Here is a 21,578-nt window from a genome sequence, read left to right on the forward strand (position 1 = left end):
CTTTCCGTTTTTCTATAAATCTTTCACCGATCGCCCTTAATAATCCAATTGCATCTCTTGTGCCCTTGCCTCTTCTGAACCCGAACTGCTCCTCTTCAACATCTTTATTTGTTCTTTCATATAACCCTCTGTTCAGTATTCGGAGCAGAATTTTAGCTGCATGAGATATGAGACTAATAGTTCTATAGTCCTCACATCTCTTTGGGTTCGATTTCTTAGCCATCGGTATCATGATCGTTTTCAGAAAGTCTTTTAGCCATTCTCCTGTTTCATATATTTCATTACATAGTCGGAACAATTCTTTCTTTCCCTTGTCTCTTATATTTTTAATGAATTCGATTGGTATGCTATCTATTCCGGTTGCCTTTCCATTCCTAATCTCGGATATAGCCTTTTCAAACTCATCCCGAAGAATACTAAATCATTTATCATCCTCGTCTACTTCATTTTCTCCTTCAACATTTAGGCTACATGGTCTATCCCTACTCTCATATAAGTCTTCAACGTATTCTTTCCACCTTCCTATGACCTCATTTCTCTCGCTGACTACCTTACCATTCTTATTTTCTACTGCCATCATAATACCCCCTTGTTTCCTCCGAAATTCCATAGATTTCACCTTCTTGTACATTTCCTCATATTTCCCAGCTCTTTCTCATTCTTCTATGTCCTCGCATTTTCTTTTGTAAAACTCTTCCCTCGCTCTGTCTGTTTCTCTTCGTAATTCATTATTTAACTTTCTGTACATCTTTCTGCCCTCTTCTGTATCAACCTGTTTCCACATCTTCTTCTCACTCATTTTCTGCAACATCTGCTCTGTTACCCATGGTTTCTTAGCAGTTTTGTGTTTGCGGTAATGTACTGCTTCTTCTGCAGCCTGCTGTAAGCAACGTTTAATATGTTCCCACCGTGCGTTACTACCTGCGCCTATCCTTTCCTCGTTTGAACATTTTTCTTCGAATTTTTTAAAGAAAAGATTTCTTATTTCCTCGTTTTTCAACTTTTCAGTATTCAACACTTTGTTACCTACTTTTCTTCTGCCTACATTTTTCAGTTGAATATCTACTTCGGCCAGCACAAGATTATGGTCAGAGAAAATATCAGCCCCGGGAAGGGTCTTCGCGTTCTTTAAGCTATTCCGATACCTGTCCTGAATCATAACATAGTCTATCTGATATCTTCCGCCGTCTATTGGTGATTTCCATGTATATCTTCTTCTCTTGTGCTGATTGAACCAAGTGTTCCCAATTACTAGTGAATTCTGTCTACAGAAATTCACCAGTCCCTCTCCCCTTACATTTCTTTCGGCTAAACCATATTTGCCTACGATACTATCTTCCTGTTTTTCTCCCACAACTGCATCGAAATCTCCCATTAGAATTATGCACGCACCGTTCTTCTCCCTATCTATAATTTCTTCTATTTTCTCATAATGTTCCTCTACTTCTTCAGTTGCATGCGAAGTCGTCGGTGCATATGTGTCGGGTGGGGGCCACGAAGACACTTATGTGTCGGGTGGGGAGGATTGCGTGCTACAGGCTACAGTGAAATTTAGAGCTGTGTCGGTGGTAGTTCACTATCAGAAGGGCCACCCCTACCGAATTGGTCTAAATGGAGTAGCCAGACGAAGAGTGTTCTGGGAGAAGGCAGCAGTTCTCCAGTAGCCAAGTTGGTGGAAATCATAGTGATTGGTACGGCAACTTGGACAATAGTCCCAGGCGTGGTCAGAGTGACTTTAACGGCTGGGATACTGCGGGGTGGAAGGCAACGGAAAACCACCACTCTATTTTCCCTAGTTTGCTGGCAGCAAAAAGAGAACATATAGAAGCAAAGGAAAGCAATAATCATTATAAAAATTTAATACAAATACGTCATTTTAAGCAGTATAACAATCACTACCAATGTGTTTGGTATCTCTGAAACGATTTGAAATAATTGTTGTATATGGCGTTATAAGCATTTAAGTCTTTTGGAAGCATCTGCATGATGAGACGTGATATATCAGCGCGTTTTCGAAGTAGAGTCTTTAGGAACATTTAAATTTTACGTTTCTTGTAACTTTGTTCCCTCATTCATTCGAAATATATTGTACCATGATCACAGTATTTGACGCTAAAATACAGTTGATGCGCATTGCACCGTCCATGCCATTTGAGTTATTAGAAATTTCCAAAATGTTGATGTTAATGATACTGTGTTGTCCTTTGTTACACTAAATAATGTATATGCTATTGTGCTTTTGTTAAATAACTAAATTAGAAATATGTAATACTTTACGTAGCGCAATTTGAGAAAATACAAGTTTATTTTGCTTTTACCAACATTGTTTATCTAGTGATATTGCAGAATATCTAGAAGAATTTCCCAACTTGGTACAAAATTTCAGCATTTTTAATATATATATCGCAGATCATAGGGGAGGGCTATAGGGACTATAGCCTCCCTTAACGCTCAGGTACACACTGGATAAAATGGGTTTCAGTCCTACAATCCTACTTTCTTTACACTGGATAAAGCGGCAAACCATGGTTTAGCCTCTCCCTTGATCATATACTGGGTCCGCGGCTATATATATATATATACATATATATATATATATATATATATATATATATATATATATATATATATATATATATATATAGATATATATATAGTATATATATATATATATATATATATATATATATATATATATATATATATATATATATATATATATATATACAGGATGGCCAATTTTAATCTTTCCACGGAGATATCTCGAAAGCGGTTGAACATAAATGAACCGAACAAAAACTCAAATAGGAAATGCCATGGGGCACACCGAATGGTGTTGTCGCGGCGCCTCCCGGGCCGCCCTTCATGGGATATCAGGGCCAAACTTTAAAATTTTAAATGGAAACATGGGGCGAGTAATACCTCGTTCCATAGATCTTTAAAAAGTAAAAAGCGTTGTGGCAAAAGATTTTTCATATTGGTCACCGTATTCAAGATGGCCGCCATGACATGGTGCCTGTATCTGATAAAACGTCTAGTACAACTAATATGAAAACAGTTGGAGATAAACGAACAGTCAGAAAGTGAAACAGGAAAGGCATGGGGCGCGTCGAGTGATGATCTCGCAGTGATCCACGGCTGCCTTTCAAGGGGGGCAAACTTAGAAATTTTGAACCGAAATATGGGTCAAGTGATACGTTGTTGGATAAATTTTGAAACACTAAACAGTATTGTATCAAAAGATTTTTCATATGGGTCACCGTTTTCAAAATGGCCACCAAGACATGGTACCTGTATCAGATAAAACGTCCAGTACCACTAGACCCCTAATATGAAAATAGTTGGAGAGAAATGAACAGAATAAAAGTCGTATAGGAAAGCAAATAGGGTATTTATCATTCCACGGCTCGAGTATAATCAGGTACGTAGCCAGGATTTCGTAATAGAGGGGTCCGTGACATGAAATACTGTGGTTATCACACCAGGGGTTCGATAATTCTAAACTATTTTACTGGCAACATATATTTGTTCGTTTAGCCAGGATTTCATAATGAGGGGAGGGGGGTAGTGGCTTGAAATACTGTGGTTACACACCAGGGGCTAAATCAATCTAAACTATTTTACTGGCAACACACCCATATTAGTTTGTTAGGAAAATAAAATGAGGATATATTAATCTTTTAATAACAAACTATAAAGAAATCTGAAGTAAAATAATATTTTAAAAATATTGAAAAATATACAGTCTTCCTAGGTAATTTGAACTGGGTTCTTGTTGTCTTCTTCCTTCTTCTTTTTCTTATCTTCGATTAATGCCGTCAAAGATAGCAACGAGATCTCTTTCGGCGGTAAACACATCCTATGAAATGGATTAGTTGCCACGAAATTGAAAATTACTTTAAAGTGTAACTGGAATTTATGTTACCAGGCTCTGGTGATTGTTGGCATTTCTTAAGTTCTACCTGAGAATCTACCTGATAGAACAGGTTTATTGATTGTTATTTGTAGTCCATAAAATTAGCATGGAGCTAAATGGAATTCTGAACGGTCCGTTCAAATAATATAAATTTTTAGATTGAACCCCTTCCGTTTCCTACACACAAAGTTCCACATAAGAAAGAGTAACCAAACGTTTGCTGTAGTTTTATACTTTTAACGCTTATTCTTCTTTTTCTCGTTTCTTTTTGTTTCATCTCTTCTTAACTTTTTTCATATATAGTCTCGAAGGGGGGTCCGGACCCACCCTTTGGCTACGTGCCTGGTATAATGCAACGGAGGAAAAGATTATTAAAGTATAATTAACATGATGCAAAAGAGGAAATGATAGAAAATTATCTTTCCGATCTCTGTCCGTAAGTGGATGAAGCGGGAAAGAATGGTAAAATCTCAAATGAAAACCTCACTTTTATTTGCAATAGATATGGTTTGTCTGAAACACTTGTGTGTACAAATGACTTATGCTATAATGAATAAAAATAAAGTGAAATAAGGTGAATAAAAATAAGGTGAAATTCAAGTTTAACAACATTTTGCCCGCCCTTAACGCAATGCTTGCAAGATTTTTGGGACATATCTGCATCAGTATGTACCATTTCGTTACTAAGGATCACAACTGAAATTACCGTTGAAAGTCATTCGGAATGTAACTGTGGACATCTCAGTGAAACTCATATTCTATCACATGCAAGAAGACATAGAAGGAAAAGAAGCGAACCAATATCATACAGACGACTGTATAACAAAACCAACGTTTGAAAACATTGTCCTAAAATTGCATTGTTCGATAAATTGGTTTCGCATTTCAGTTGATTCATTTTTGCATCAAACCATTGCCTGCAATCAAAATGGAAGGTACCATTTAACAAGAATTTTACATACTTTATCCCATTATCTCTTATATATCTCTTATAAAAACACATTTCAAATAACTTTGTTTCGTAGATACAATTTGCAAAAACTAAGGCTCTCATTTGCAATTTCATCGATCCTTCCCGCTTCACTCACTTACGGAGTGAGGTTACGATAAATTTCTAGGAGTTAGATTTCTTCCTTTCCATTATGGCACTTTCACTCTAATCATCTTTCCGACTGTTGCAACATTCCCGAGCTATAGAATGATAAATACCCTCTGTAATTTCCTATTCGAATATTTGTTCTGGTGTTTTCATATTAGTGATACTGGACGTTTTACCTGATGTAGGTACCATGTCTTGGTGGTCATTTTGAAAACGGTGACCCATATGAACAATCTTTTGCAACAGCACTCTTTAGTTTTTAAAGATATGTCGAACGAGGTATCACTCACCCCATGTTTCCATTTACAATTTTGAGGTTGCGCCCTGGGCCATCCGCGACAATATCAATCGATGTGCCACATGACATTTTCTATTTGAGTTTTTGTTCGGTTCATTTATGTTCAACCGTTTCCATATTAGTGGTACTGCATGTTTTACTATATCTGATAGAGGCAACATGTCTTGTCGGCCATTTTGAATACCGTGCCTGATGTGAAAGATCTTTTGCCACAACGCTTTTTAGTTTTTCAAGGTCTATCGAACGAGGTACCACTCACCCCTTGCTTCCATTTAAAATTAAAGTTGGGCCACGGCCCCGGGAGCCTATGCAGGGCGGATCTGGGTGGCATCGCGACCATATATATATATATATATATATATATATATATATATATATATATATATATATATATATATATATATATATACAGAGAGAGAGAGAGAGAGAGAGAAAGAGAAAGAGAGAATTGTATTTGCATCAGCAGTGGATTTTGTTTCTGGAGAGGCATGAGGAACGAGCAAGAAACATTTGCGTTGTACGTGCAATGCAAAAAATTATCACAAATTTATTTCGGAAGGGGTTTGAGCCCGATAACCACCCCCTAAATATGTCAATGTACATCAGTCAACCGTTCTCATATTATCTAACAGCAACGAAACAAATTTTGAGTGAAGGCAATTTTAGTATCTATCAATATCAATATTCGAGACGAGACCAAGACTTTCGAGACTGACTTAAGTCTCGTCTCGGTCTCGTCTCGATTTATAGAGGTCTGTCTGTCTCGGTCTCGTCTCGGTATTTAAAAGTCCGTCTCGGTCTCGGTATATAAAAGTCCGTCTCGGTCTCGGTATATAAAAGTCCGTCTCGGTCTCGGTCTCGGTACCATCCCTAGTACTATGATATGTATTAGTGTTGAAGAATAAATAGTAACCATTCTTTCAGTTTTGTACTTACCTTATTTGCTTTCAATCTATATTTTCTTGTAGTTAGAATTGTTACAAGACCAAGATATCAATTGAAAGATGGTTACAAAGAAATACATTTAAGAAAAAAGTTAAGATTTGTTGTTAAGTTTCAAGTTAAGTTTGTGTAAGTGATATTTCCCTCTTTTACGCTCTTGCTTCGATTTAAGCCTATTTATATGTTTTGGACATTCGAGGCAGAAATTACTCAATCGAGAACTGATGCCTACTAGCAAACACAATAGGCGAAATCTAAAAATACGAGCCCTACGAGTTATAATTTTTGCCAAATTAACTTCCTGCCATTTCGTCCACTGCCATTTTGTCCTCCTGCCATTCCGTCCGTTGCTATTTTGTCCTCCTGCCTTTATTTGCTGCCATTATGTCTCCTGCCATTATGGCCTCTTGCCTTTATTTCCTGCCATTTTGTCCCCTGCCATTCTGTCCTAAATTCGAAATACCCACCTGTGTCGTACCTGTTTGAGATTGTTAAGATAAAACTGGTTCCAATAAATACGAGTTCTCTCTCGAACCGAAGGTGTTTTGTTCCTTGATTTTAGCGATATAAAATGTATTGAAATTTTGCAAAACATTTTTGTGTAAGTAGACATATTTTCGTTATAGTGAGTACCATTTATATGTTTTTCTTTTTTTTCTCGGTTACCTTTTGTACATGTATTTCTTCTTCAATTCTGATTGTCTTGGAGTAACGCTTGAGTAGCGTTGGCGACAGGGGGTCTAAGGTGGGCTTAAAAAGAATATCCATTATACTAGTAAATAAATCCCAGGGTTTCCAGTCTGCTTTTCCCCCTCATACTGGTGGGGTGCTGACTGCCACGGGTGCTGACTGCCACAACCAATTAATGGTGTTGATTGCCACGACTTGCGCTGATTGCCAATATCAAGGTGCTGACTGCCACGATGGAGTGCTGACTGCCACGAGCCTGACAGAAAGTTGCTAGACGCAACATTACCGGACGCCAAGAAGCATGAAAAAAACTAGAAGATCCTTAGGATCGTGTTGTTCAGACCAACACCTAACAAAGGTAAACAGGTCTCTGTATGTACACTCATGTCCAAAATTATTGTCACCTGATTATAAATATGTTGTTCTAGTAATATAATTTGATCACGAATTCGCCCGGTATTTCTTATAATGTTAGTATGTGTATAATCGGCAAAGACAAGTAAGTGGTAAATTTCCTGTCAAAAGAGCAGTAAATAAGAACAATAAAACGAAAATAAAATTTTCTTGTCCATTTAGATACATTTTATTTTACTCATTATGATTTTCTTTTTTATAATTCTTTTCCTATGAAATTTATCACAAATATAAATTTCCTGATTATACACATAATATAAGTATTAAAAGTACTCTGTAAAATTATCAAATTATACTCTTACAAGAAGACAGTTATAGATTTGCGACAATAATTTTGGACATGAGTGTACTTTCAGTTTTGTCAGGGAGCGGTGCGTACAAAATTGGTACGATTTATGTATTCTCACTTGAACTCCCTATGTCAGCATGAACTGTGTACAGCTGTGCAAATTGTTTCGAGCAGCTCTTGAAAGTGCCATCAAAAAAGCACTGCTGGCTGTACCTCACAAGGGAAGTTCAGGAGAAAGCACTCGCCTGCAGAGAAACTAATCATGCCATTTGAAGTCCCAATTCATGCTGACTATAACAACCTAATAAAATTCCTGTACGGTTGAGAACGGTTCGAGATATTCAACTTGGAAGTTTATATGAGAAAATGAGGATATACGCATTTATACGCGTTAAGTACAACATAATTAGTAACGAATATTGACATACGAATTGAAAGCTATCAGAAGTAACAGAAAAAAAGTGTTTCGCAATAAGTAACGGGTTTGTTAGATCCAATTAGTCATTGCATTGTTCACAATAATCATAGGGTAGAGATGAAAATTGATCACTGTTGTTCTTCTGTTTTATGAAGAAATGACGCAGGCAAAATACTCCCTTGCACCATGAACATTTTATATGTGCAATTGTGTTGCATCCGTCAAAAGAACAGTTTGCAGAACCAAAGCAAAAAGCAAATTCGACAAGTGATTCAAAAGTTATAGGCCTATAATTTGTTCGTAACCTGCCTTGCAGAACGCAAACTGAAACAATTCAATGTATCGCGGTGATCGGAAGTGATTCGTATGGACACGAACTGTATTTGATTGTTTCGTTGGTACATCATAACGTCGAATGAAGAAGTTTCATACTATGTACAAATCTCCTGCTATAACCTTTGATTGATCGGAATCAAAACACATCAAATGGTTGTACAAATCGTGTGCAATTCTTTGGTATCTTCTCAACCATTAGGTCTTTGCCACCCGTCATGCAACTTGTAATGGACAAATTGTCTGTGAATGGACCCCAGTGATCAAGCAATAGCAAGTTCAAACCATCAGGCTTCGCCATGGGTGAGAATACTTAACGCATTGAAACGTGAATCCACTCATTTTCTCATATAAATTTCCAAGCTGAATATCTTGAACAGTTCTCAACGTACAGGAGTTTTATTACCTGTTGTAATCAGCATGAATTGGTCCTTCAAATAACATGCTTATTGCTCTGCAGGTGAGTGCGTCTCCCAAACTTCTCTTGTCAGCTGGCTTCAGACCATCATATCCATTAAATAATACAATAAAACAATTAATATAAACAATGAAATGTGCAAATTGTACAGTAAGAGACACTTCTGGATGGTACAGCCATATGGAGATTTACGGCAAGAGTGCTCCACCAGTTGAGTCCAAAGTATTTGCCGGGAAGTATTGCAACCGAATTAGCTTTAAAAGAAGGCGGGTGGCATAATCGCCAGGCACTGAAAATTCCCGTACACTTGGGTGAAATTCCCACTACCGTCTACAGCATCATTTCTCCAAAATGAGATGAATCTTAGACGTTTAGTTCTTATGCCAAACATATTATTTGATATTCGTCCTATTCGTGAAGATAAAGTGCAACGAAAAATGAAAGTCCAATCCTGTTGCTGTTGGAATGAACTCTCTTTAAGTAGTTTGATCTGAAATGACTTTGCAGAACCTGAATAAATAATCTGTCACTTTAGGAAGGGAGGGCAGGAAGAGCGAATGCTCCCCTCCTACAGAATGAAAACATATACTTTTAATCAAATGCTTAGCGAGAGTGAGCCCATTGGAATAGCGCTTTTATGATTTTAAATCTTGCTCCCAAGCCATCTTTTGTCATAACTGACAACATAGGAGAACGGGAGATGCAAATATGATGAAGGAGAAAAACACTCACATGTGCAAATTCAGAATTGGAGACAAAATGATCGGATAGCATCCATATTTTGTCGCAAATTTTGATTTTGTAAGTAGACATGTAAAAGCTCACCCGAATCTGAGAGCATCCCATTACCAATTGTTGAATTCAAGTGGAGAACTCAGTTGAGAGCATCAGATGATTAGGGAGGGAGAGAAACATCTTAAGATATGGGGAACGAACAATGGAAAAAAATACCAACCTCCCCGACCGGACTCGATCCCTCAACCCATGATTATCAACCCACGCCTTAGCTCACTCATCCACGGAGACACACAGGATAGCAGGCAGTCATACGTCAGGAAAAAACGTACGTTACGACCAGTGATTTATTTGTAAGGGGAAGCTAGAGAAATTCCCCGTCTCTAGTTTCTCTTTCCTTGAAACTAACTTAATTATTGTTGTTCCAGCCTGAGAAGAATATTTTCCACCTCTCTAGAAAATTTCCTAAAAATTTGCATACATTTTTAGCAACACAAAACATTTATTCATCGATGTTCTGCATAATTATACTTATACAAACGAATTATTTCCAATTCTATGAATTCCCGTACCAAGTAAACAGAAGTACTGAGTATGAAATTCTGTATCTCGCGAATAGTTTTGCAGAAAATACCTAAACTAAGTATTCTATTGGGAACAGGGAGAAGCACACACGCGGGGCTTAGGAAGCAGATTGCGCCCATAAGATTTGTTTTGGTCAGTAAGGGACATAAATTTACATTCAAATGGGAAAATCACACCTTTAATTATACCATAATTTTACTTTTAAGAGCGCCAAATGCGTAGAACGAAGGCATTCTTCTTGGCTTGGAAGAATAAAATTATGGCTCAAAGTGGAAGTAAACAGACTGATTATGATCAGGAACAATGGATGCTACCAAGCAGTGGCGTAGCCAGGAGGTTTGGAACGCCGAAATTTGTAGAAGTTGTTAATATAAGGCCTAAGATTGCGGTTTTACTTAAACTTTTTCCCGGGGTGAACCCCCGGACATATCCCAAATGAACATTTAGCCAGCGGTCCTCCTGAAATCAAATCCTGGCTACGCCCCTGCTACCGAGTGATGTAGTCTCTGTCACATAAGAAACTGGATGTTCTCCGTGGAATACTATCTTTTTCCCATTGCCATTAGAATGAAATCGCTACATATTCCTTGCTACCATATCGCGATTTAATTAAATGTTTTAAAAGTTTTTAAAGCTCAATCCCTAACCAAATCAATAACTGCATGATCTATCTCTTTGCAGTTCACCCAAGACATTATAGAAATATCATAAAACTTAATAAAAGGAAAAAAGTTCTTTCACAGCGTGAAACTTACGATTATTGCCATATATTTATAGCGTAGATTTTTTGTGTAGCTTATTCCGTAGCTCATTGGATCCGTGCAGACTTCCCATTCCCGTGACCCGTGTTCGAATCTTCGTGTCGCTATGTTTTATTTTTATTTTATTATTGATCAGGTAGGACTCCAGTAGAAAGAAACATATGGTTACAGTTCAAGGTGTCATTCGATATTCTGCAAGTATTTATTTATTTTTTTTTCTTGTCAAGCGAAAAATTGAAGTAGAATTTTACATTTGACTCTTAATAAAAACTATGAATAAGATTACAGCTCAAAATAAATTGAATATGGTCAAGGAAATGGATTTCAGCTGTTTTGTGTGTGATCAACACATTGACTTCCATCATCCCTATTTCTGGAACTAAATATCACTAATTTTGTTTTTTTCGTTTTTATATAAAATTCTCATCTTTTAGTCCTTAACAAAACAGAGATTATTGTTCAAACTGTCACTATGGGATTACATTTCATTATATAATGATATGAAACTATATATATATATATATATATATATATATATATATATATATATATATACCTAAAAATATCGAAAATAATATGACAAATATTATGAACAATTTTATAATAGAACTAAGCAATGTTTTATAATACAATAAACTGAATGAAATGCAGGGTATTTGAAGTTAGCGATAATATTGCCAGTAGATTCTGAAATAAAAGTTTCTTGAACAGATATGGACACTTCACCTTGAAATATACACCTTGAATTTGATTCTCGATAGAATCTGAAATATGTTAAGAACTTTAAACCTTGAATAACGCAACACAAGTTTGAATCCCATGGTTGTAATAATGTCATTACAAACTCACTCTTTTTATATAAATCAACCAATCTAAAGCCCGATCTTTGATCAAAAAGTATTTTCTCCTTTGCGTATATTTCAGGGAGAACATTTAACGTCAACTTTTTATTAGCAAATGTAGCAACTGATCAAATTGAATAATGCTAAAAATATCCTACTTCGCTTTGCTAGAACTTATGTTTGGTAGAAGTTCATACATCAAATGTTTTTTTTTGTTTGTTTCTTGTTTTTTTTTTTTTTGTTTTTTTTTTTTCTTAGATTTCTGAATACTTCGGAAGATTTTAATAGAGTGCTTGTAATTATACATCTATAGTTGCACTGTTTGATATGAAAAAAATATTTATTATGAAGAAAATGGTCCGCAGTGCTCTTTGTAGAATGTCTGTAATTAGTTGTAGTAGTTGCTTTTACTTTAGCGTCCCATTCAGCAGCGAGGTTATATGAGACATGGACTTACAGCTTAACGTGGGACCCGAAACCATAGGATTCTACTGAGAATCAAGCTCCGTTTTTAGGGGGAAAAAATGTAACCACAGTCAGTTCCTACCCGTTGGGGTTAGAACATACCCTATTATTATACTGGTATTTTGAAGCAGTGATAATTGGTTACGAATTTCGTGACCTGGAAGCAATCACACTCGTGTCCCGGCATGACCGGAACAGACCTAGAGACGACGACACGTCGTCATACGCACGATGAATTTGTATGATACTGTTAAATATTAAAGTTAATACATCATTTTTATATCAATAAATAACTTAAATAAAAAAGACAGCAACAATACTATTAACATATATCTACATAGTATAAAAAATGAAAAATGCGTTGTCTATCATAACGAAAAATGGCTGAACCGTTTGAGAAGAATTTTATTGACATAGTTCATCTCTGGCTTGGACTAGGTTGTTGAGATCTTGCTCGGAAGAGTACTCCCGGAAGTAGTAACTAAATACACGATTCTGGTTGGCGTTATCCGTATCTTGCTACGTAGCCTACACCTCTGTTTATAAGATAAACCGTACACTTGTTGTTATCGGCTTCCGTGGTCGTGCGCGCTAGCGTTATAGGCTGGTAACAAGAATTGCTTTTGGCGTGAGTTCAAACCCGGGCGAAGGAAATTCTTCTATTTTTTTAAATCGTTCATAACACTTTTTTTCAATAAAATATGATGAAAAGAGTACTCAAAAAGGCGATTTGCTTACTTTTGGGGAGATAAGTAGTAGTGGTGGAAGTAGTACAGAAGCGAAGATATATATATATATATAACTTTCCATGAAATCATGAAAATTAAAAAATGACTTCCAAATCTATTTAGAAGGCAGGTATATTGGTACGTATCGAACCGAGTTGTTTGCTACGCGACGTTATGCCTTCAGGCAAATTACTGGCTATCGTCTAGGTATGTCTAAAGGGCCACCATGAAGAAAGAAAGAAAGAAAGAAAGAAAGAAAAAGGTATGCTTATTTCATGGGGAGAACAAAATAGAATAGTTTATCTGCTCCTTGACATTAAGTGTTTGAAACCGATGCTGTTATGAATATCCATTTTTCTAATTTCCTTACGAGCGTAAAGGGAATCGCTAATTCTCCTATATATGAAAGAAAAATGTATCCCATATATCACACAGATAACGAAATAAAATAGCATATTTATCTAAGCCTTGGTGTTAAGTGCTTTAAAATTGTTCAGAATATTTTTCCTTATTCCCATAATAAAAAGAAAAAATGAGAATTGTTAATTTCCATAGAAAAAGAAAGAAAAATATAATTATACTTATTAAAAAGAATAAAATAAAATATATTTAAAATAAAGGGTGCGGCAGAAATAGTTAGACGATGTAAAATGAACATAGAAAACGTAACCCGATATATAATGTGCTCATTGTTGTTTTGTTTTGTAAAGTGGTTCAAAGCATTGTATATGCATGTAGGTTTGTTCGACTGTTCGGTGCGCATGCGCAGTATTGGAAGAACTACGTAAGCCTTCCGTCAGTAGCCATGGAGCGTTGGTTTAACCAACATCGCGCTTTCGCAGTGGAGCGTTTCTTCAAGAACAAAGACTCTGCAACAATTACACAGCGTAAGTATCAGCGTCATTTTAACATTGGCAGAAATGGACAGGCACCGACACGACAAACTATTCTTAATTGGGTGAAAAAGTTCCGAGCTTCGTCTTCTGCAATATCAAAGAAATTTCAGGTCGTCGACGTTCAGTGAGAACACCAGGCAACATAGAGAGGGTTCGAGGAGCATTAATTAGAAGTCAAAGGCGTTTAGCTCGTCGGCATGCTGTGTCACTTGGCATGTCAGATAGCAGTGTGCAGCGAATACTACACCAGGTCATACACTTCCACCCATTCAAAATTCAGATGATTTACAAGTTGCTTCCTGAGGATTTTAATGCTTGCGTACAATTCTGCAATAGGCTGTTGCAAATGATTAATGAGAACCCAAACTTTATGCAGAGGTTAATCATGTCCGACGAGGGTCCTTTTCACATTCATGGGTGTGTAAAAAAGCAGAATTTCCGTTACTGGGCACCCAGAAATCCAAGGATGTTTCATGAAATGCCCCTTCATAGCCCTAAAATAACAGTATGATGTGGTGTTTATTTTGATGGGATTATTGGACCATACTTTTCAACGACGAGGATGGTAACACTGTAACTGTCATGTGTGCTCGGTATGTGGACATGCTCGAAAACTTTTTACTCCCAGAACTACGAAGGCGTCGCCTTAGACAGATGTGGTTCCAACAAGACGGGACCACGTCACACACAGCAATTGCATCGATCAACATTCTTAGGAGGATGTTTACAGGACGGGTTGTCTCGTCGCGGCAATGTTCCTTGGCCTGCACGCTCGCCCGACCTATCGACATGTGACTTCATCCTATGGGGTTACTTGAAGCAACAAGTGTATGCAACAAAACCTGCAACATTACAGGATTTGCATGAATCCATTCAACATGCAATCCACCAAACCCCGCTGGACATGGTTCAACGAGTGTGAGTGCTGTGAGGAGACGTGCAAATATCTGTTTGAATAAGCATGGTGCACACCTCATTGACATAATTCTCAAGACGTAGTTACCATATGTAATGCTTTTGTATATACACCTTGTCTAAAAAACCTTGAGCGCATTCTTTATTGCTGTTTCGAGGCAAAAATTTTCTAAGTCCGACTTCGGGTATCTTCGGAAAAAAGTGAACCAGGTTCGAACCTCGAAGCCAACCTTTGCAATCGGGAAAAATCTTGCAGATGTGCTTTTCTTCTTTTAAATATAATAAGACTCGTCACCAATAATATATAAAAAGCAACATGGATTAAAATTCTTAATGATACAATATTTCGAAACTTTGTATTAATGTCAGCACATGCTTGTTTGTCATTTTGCTCTCCATACTTAATGGAACATTTAGATACGTAAACGAATTTTTCCATATGTAAAAGAATAGTGAAAGTTAAGACATAGAACATTATTCTCTCCTGAGTACTAAAATAAAAGTCAAAGTAGAACGAAAACAGCGTTTGCAGTGGATATGAATGTAATTATTATCTTAAATACAGCTATATATCGCTAGAAGTATTCTCCGAAAACCGCTTGCGTTAGCTCAGTGGTACGCCATTGGATTTCAAATCGTAAGGTTGAGGGTTCAATTCCTATCTGAGTGAACGTCTTTTTTATGAAATTCTATTTTCCGCAATGCATGAAAAATTATATAAAATAATTACATTAAAATACGTCAGTTGTATATATATAACATATAATCATGCAGAACATAGTGATTATTATGTTTAAAATATAACAGGTGTTCACAGTACGTTGGTATTCTATGATATATGTGAATGTTAAATTCAAATTAAGAAAATAATATCATCGCAATAAATAAATTATATAGTGTATTATTTGCAGCTATTTGTCATATAGAGGTTACTTCTCAACATTCATATTACGGCATGTCATTGATATTCTTGAAAAAATATCCGAGGCATAAAAAGAGGGTATAAACAGAGAATTCAAAGTCGGAATGCTCGCAAGAAATTCACGAACCCCAAAGGTCACGTGAGCAGACTGGAATTGTCCTTACGAAGCATGCCACAGCTGAAGGTCTATACATAGATTTTCAATTCAATACGTTATATATGCTTTTGCAATGTGGAAGTGGTGATGCCTTTGGTCGCTCTCTCTCACTTTCTCGCTCGCTCACTCTGTATTTATATATATGAAAGTGAATGTATGTGTGTGTTTCGACATAATTCTGATATGTCTAGAGCAATTGTAACCATATTTCTTACAATCTGGAAAAGAGTACTGTCGGGATACATATCAAAATGCTAGAAAAGGATCGATATTAGTATCGAATCCATAGTTTCGTGGTCGCTTAGGTAAACAGTTCTACTTTCAATTCAAGTCCAATTAAGCTCCCATTAGCACCCAGGGTGGTTACGTAGCGACAAAAAAAATATCGAAATCAACCGATATTAGAGCCGAAGCGTAAGTTTTCAGTGCCGCATTTCCCATTAGTCCAACTAGGCCCGTGCCTAGAGGGCAACATATTTGAAGAGCGCAAAGTTTAAAATTTTATATTTTTTCGTAATTAAAAGTTTTAAAAATCGAGAGCAAATATACTATTTCATGAGCAATCCTCTTTTACTATTCTAATATATTTAATTGGCCGCGGTGGCTCAGTGGTAGAGCGTTCACCTCTGGTGCTTGGGGTCCCGGGTTCGAACCCCGTCCCCGCCAAGTGAACTTTATGGCGGACAAACACCGTGTGCGTGGGTTGTCTCGGGGTTCTCCCGTTTCCTCCAACTTTCTTCATTCCACCATTTCATTCATTACTCATCATCACCGTCTCCTTTAGCCTAACCTGCATAATCGTGGGACGTAAAACTTGAAGATTTCATTTCATTTTCTAATATATTTAATGATAGCGTAAGAAATCTGAAAATAATTCAGAACATGTTTCCCATTTATTTTTTGTTGCGTAGTTGTAGCTGTAGCATCTAGTGAGTGTTATTTAACTGCACTAAATTCACTAATTAAGCATATTCGAATTAAGTTTTATTTGTAAGTTAGGGATCAAGGGGCGGAGAAATATGTAGTTATTGGGGGCGCCGAGAGCAAATGTGCGTAGGGACGCCGAGCTTCTAAATGCAGCACTGTTCGCTAAATTAATTGGTAGAAATTTTAATGCCATTTAAGACCTAATTTAGTCCTAGCGGTGGCAGTATCCGTTTGCTGTCCTAGGAGGAATGAAAGGGGCTAACATCAAAATTATAAAAAAAGATCAACATTAGTGTGGAATCTATAATTTTGGGGGTCTCTTAGATAAAGAGTGGCACTTCCGATGCCATGTAAGTTAAGCCCTCATTAACATAATGAAGGAGTGTGTGAAATTTGTGATATGTAGAAATAATTGAAAATGACCAATGTTAGTATTCAACCCATATCTTTCGTAGTCCCCAAGTTCATTGAGAGCAGTTCTGATTACCTTTAAGTTCAACTTCCAGTAGGAGTAAGATTCCCCAGCACATCTAATAAGGAGAGTCGAAGAGAGTAACATATACAATGATTCAAAACGACCGATATTAGTGTAGAGTTCATGGTTTCGTTATCACCGAGATAAATAGCAACACTTCTGAACGAACATGTCAGCCTGATTTTGAATTTACAAGGGCAGCATCGAAGGCATTGCTCGCACAGCTCTATGTATTTTAATGTTCCTGTATAAATGAATATTCCAACGTATTTCTGGAATGTCTGGGATAATCTTTACCAAACTTGGGGAACATATAACTTTCAATCTAAGAAGAAAATATTGTAGTAGTATGAAGTTACGGAAGTTGGGAGGTGTGACATGTAAAAATAATGTAAAACGATTGATCTTAGTGTTTTATCTATAATTTTATCGGTCGTTGAGATGGCTAGTGATGCACCCAATGGAGGTTACATATAAATTCATCCCCATCTTCACAGGATGATGGCCTGGGAGAGCTAAATACAAAATGTCAAAAATTACTTAAATATTTGTCGAATTCATAGTTTTCGGGGTGAGAAAGCGTTTCTAATAACTTTGGAAGGTAATTTGTACCCACTTCAAGATGGTCTTTTTAATAATATCAATTTCTGACCTTAAGAAGAAATTACCATTACAACTATGATATTAAGCCAACCTTCGCAATCGATGAAAAATTATGTGGTTGTATGTTTCGTCTTTTAAATGAAACAAGACATGTTAAAATCAAAGATGTAGTCGATCAGTAGGCCGGTTGGTAAGTGGGTGAAATGGGTCAACATTTGTGAGTGGGTCAGTGGATCGTGGGTCAAAAGGACGTGACCTACTGCGAAACACCACTCACCGTGACTCACACTGGCCCACCGGGTGTCCACCCTTTTAGTCCAAAGATATTTCGTCCAAAGAACATTTCGTCCAGAGACATTTAATCCAAAGGAGAATTGGTTCAAAGGACATTTCGTCCGAAGGAGAATTGGTTCAAAGGACATTTCGTCCAAAATACAATTGGTCCAAAGGACATTTCGTCCAAAAGACAATTGGTCCAAAGGACATTTCGTCCAGGGATGTTTAGGTCAAAGCACATTTCGTCCAAAGAACATTTGGTCCGGTAACGCTTGGGAGTCAAGGGTTTGTTTCTATTAAAAGAGTAAAAGTGATTCATATAACATTATAACTCAGTAGCTTCTTATTTCTAAAGGAAATTTGAAATAGAGATTTATTCCGTAGTTTTCATTTCGACAGAACAAATAATGCTGAGATATTCAGAAAAACGTAAACGCCTGAAAACAAGATGGCCGAACAACAGGAGTAAGGGAAAGGTTGCAGTGTGAAGTATGTTGCTGTAATAACTGCTAACATGACATCTAAAATTTTCATGTTGTGAATGAAATAGTTCTAAAATAAGTACCGGTAACTAAAATTAATGGAGTTTAAATTTGAGTAAGTTAAATATTAGGTATTCAAACCCTTGTGTTAGAAAAGTGAAAAATTATGTGTCAAGTATATTTGAAGAAATACTGAGAATACAAAAATACACATGTGTGAAATATATTCTTAGTCCAAAGGTAATACTCTTAAACAGTCACATTCTTGGCTGCAACATTGTGGAAAGTGATTGACAAATATAAGATGAAAGTTGGAACATTTCGTGTAGAATATACGTATCTTTTCAGGTCAACCACAAGTCTGGTTTCTATTCGTAGACTATTGATAGTGTGTAACTTCGACAGACGTTTCTACATAATTAGTGAGTTGTATGACAAACCAGAATTGTTAACTTGTCTTGGATTTTTATTTCAGTGTTACTCCTTATGCAAATATAGTATATAGTTTTGCTTTCATATTAATTTTCTCGGTACAGCACAGTACATTTAAGATATCCATTGCAAAGTCTCAAGCCAAATACAAGATTCACATGACCATGCGGAGGCAATGTTGTCCGCAAATGAAGAGGGAGTATGCTCTTCAAACGGTTGTTTATCATTTTGGGAGGTGAATTCCTTAACCAACGAAGCTACAACTGTATTTCTTCGAAGCTAGAACTGTATTTTTGTAAAATTATTAATGAAAGCAAAGAAAGGTGGCCATTTAGTTTTCAGGCGTTTACGTTATTTCTGAATATCTCAGCATATATTTGTTTTATCGAAAAGAAAATTGCGGAATAAATCTCTATTTCAAAATTTCCTTTAGAAATAAGAAGCTATACAAGTAACACTTCCCAAGTGTAACACTCCAATTTTGATAAAAATTTGGCAGGCAGATACTACACACAAAATAAATAAATACGTGTTTTTTATTTTCTGCGGAAAAACGGTTTTAGGAAGCAAAAGCCCCCACCCAAAATTTTGAAAGTTGTCGCCCGAAAGGCAAGAAGAAGTGGACCGAAATGAATGAAATCGTGCACAAATATTGTAGACGAAAAATGAGGGAATACGGGTTTCGTGTTTTTCTAGAAAGAATGGTTGGGTGGGGCGCGAGCCCCTCCAAACCTTTGCTCATGAAATATCAAAAGTGCTAGTAACAGTATGTCGGAAGTGCCTAAATTTACATGAAGAATTGCAACGAAACTTTGTGTATGGACAAGACGCAAAAAATAAATGAACACGGGTTTATTTATTTTCTGCGAAAAAAGGGTTATAGGGTGCAAAAACTCCCACCCAAACTTTTGAAAGTTGACGCCCGAAAGCTAAGAAGAAGTGGACCGAAGTGAATGAAATTGTGCACAGATATTGTATTTTCCTGAAAAAAAAAAAAACTGTTGAGCGGACCGAGGCGTTGAGTGGCGGAAGGTGTGGACCGAAGCGAATGAAATTGTATATAGATATTGGATACGTAAAATAATGTCTTTCGTGTTTCACAAGTGTCTCCATCTGATTTCTTCAAATTTGACAGATCAACAACAAGCACAAACAGTATAGTGTATTTTATAGCATTTCAGGAGGCACCTTTAACTCTTACAATGATTTTCCGCATAAACAAAAACACGTGTCGATTAATTTCCTGTTTGCTGTTGATGTGCCAAATTTGAAGCAAAGCGGATAGGGACACTTCAGAAACACGAAAGACCTTATTTTACATAGGGTCTCTAAAATGTCTACCCACAATTTCATTTGCTTTGGTCCACTACTTCCTGTGCTATTACGGTAATATTTACTTTTTTTCGGAGGAGGCCTAGGCCCCAACACTGTTTTTCCGCACAAATTAAAACACGTTTCGTTTATTGTTTTGCGAATTGTCCCTACACGATGTTTCGTTGCAATTCTCCATACTCTTTAAGAACCTCTGACGTATAATTATTTGCACTTTTGACATTTCGTAATCAACAGTTTAAAAGGTCCGTGATATACACAACCGCTTTTTTTTTTTTTTTTTTAGGAAAATACGAAACCCAATTACCTCAATTTACGTCTACAATATCTGTGCCCAGTTTCATTCAATTCTGTGCACTTCTTCTTGCCTTTTAGGCTTCAAATTTCAAAATTTTGGGTGGGGGATTTTGTCCCTTAAAACCGTTTTTCCTCAGAAAATAAACTCGCATTCGTTTATTTTTTGCGTATTGTTCCTACACAATGTGTCGTTCCAATTCTTCATGTCCTTTAAGCACTTCTGACATACTGTTATTAGCACTTTTGATATTTCACGATCAAAGTTTTGTAGGGGTCTGTGTCCCATCCAAACCTTTTTCTTTTTTTTTCAGGAAAATACGAAACCAGTATTCCCTCAATTTATGTCTACAATATCTGTGCACAATTTCATTCACTTTGGTTCATTTCTTGTGACCTTTCGGGCCTCAAGTTTCAAACTTTTGGATGGGGGGCTTTTGCCCTAAAACCTTTCTCCCGCAGAAAATAAAAAAACAGTGTTCATTTATTTTTTGCGTATTGTCCCTACTCAAAGTTTCGTTCCAACTCTTCATGTTCTTTACACACATCTGACATACTGTTATAAGTACTTTTGATATTTCGTGATCAAAGGTTTGGAGGGGGTCTGTGACCCACGTAACCATTTTTTCCAGGAAAATATGAAACACGTATTCCCTCATTTTACATCTGCAATATCTGTGCACAATTATGCTCACTTCGGTCCACTTCTTCTTGCCTTTCGGGCGTCAACTTTCAAAATTTTGAGTAGGGGCGTTTGCCCCCCCCCAAAAACCACTTTTCCGCAGAAAAACACGTAATCGTTTATTTTATGTGTAGTATCTACCTGCCTATTTTTTCAAAATTGGAGTGTTACACTTGGGAGGTATTACTTGTGAGTCATAATGTTATATGCATCACTTTTACTCTTCTAATAGAATCAAACCCTTGACCTTCA

This window comes from Thermobia domestica, chromosome 11 (genome assembly GCF_964235325.1).
Source record: "Thermobia domestica chromosome 11, izTheDome1.hap1.1, whole genome shotgun sequence".
NCBI classification, from domain to species: Eukaryota; Metazoa; Arthropoda; class Insecta; order Zygentoma; family Lepismatidae; genus Thermobia; species Thermobia domestica.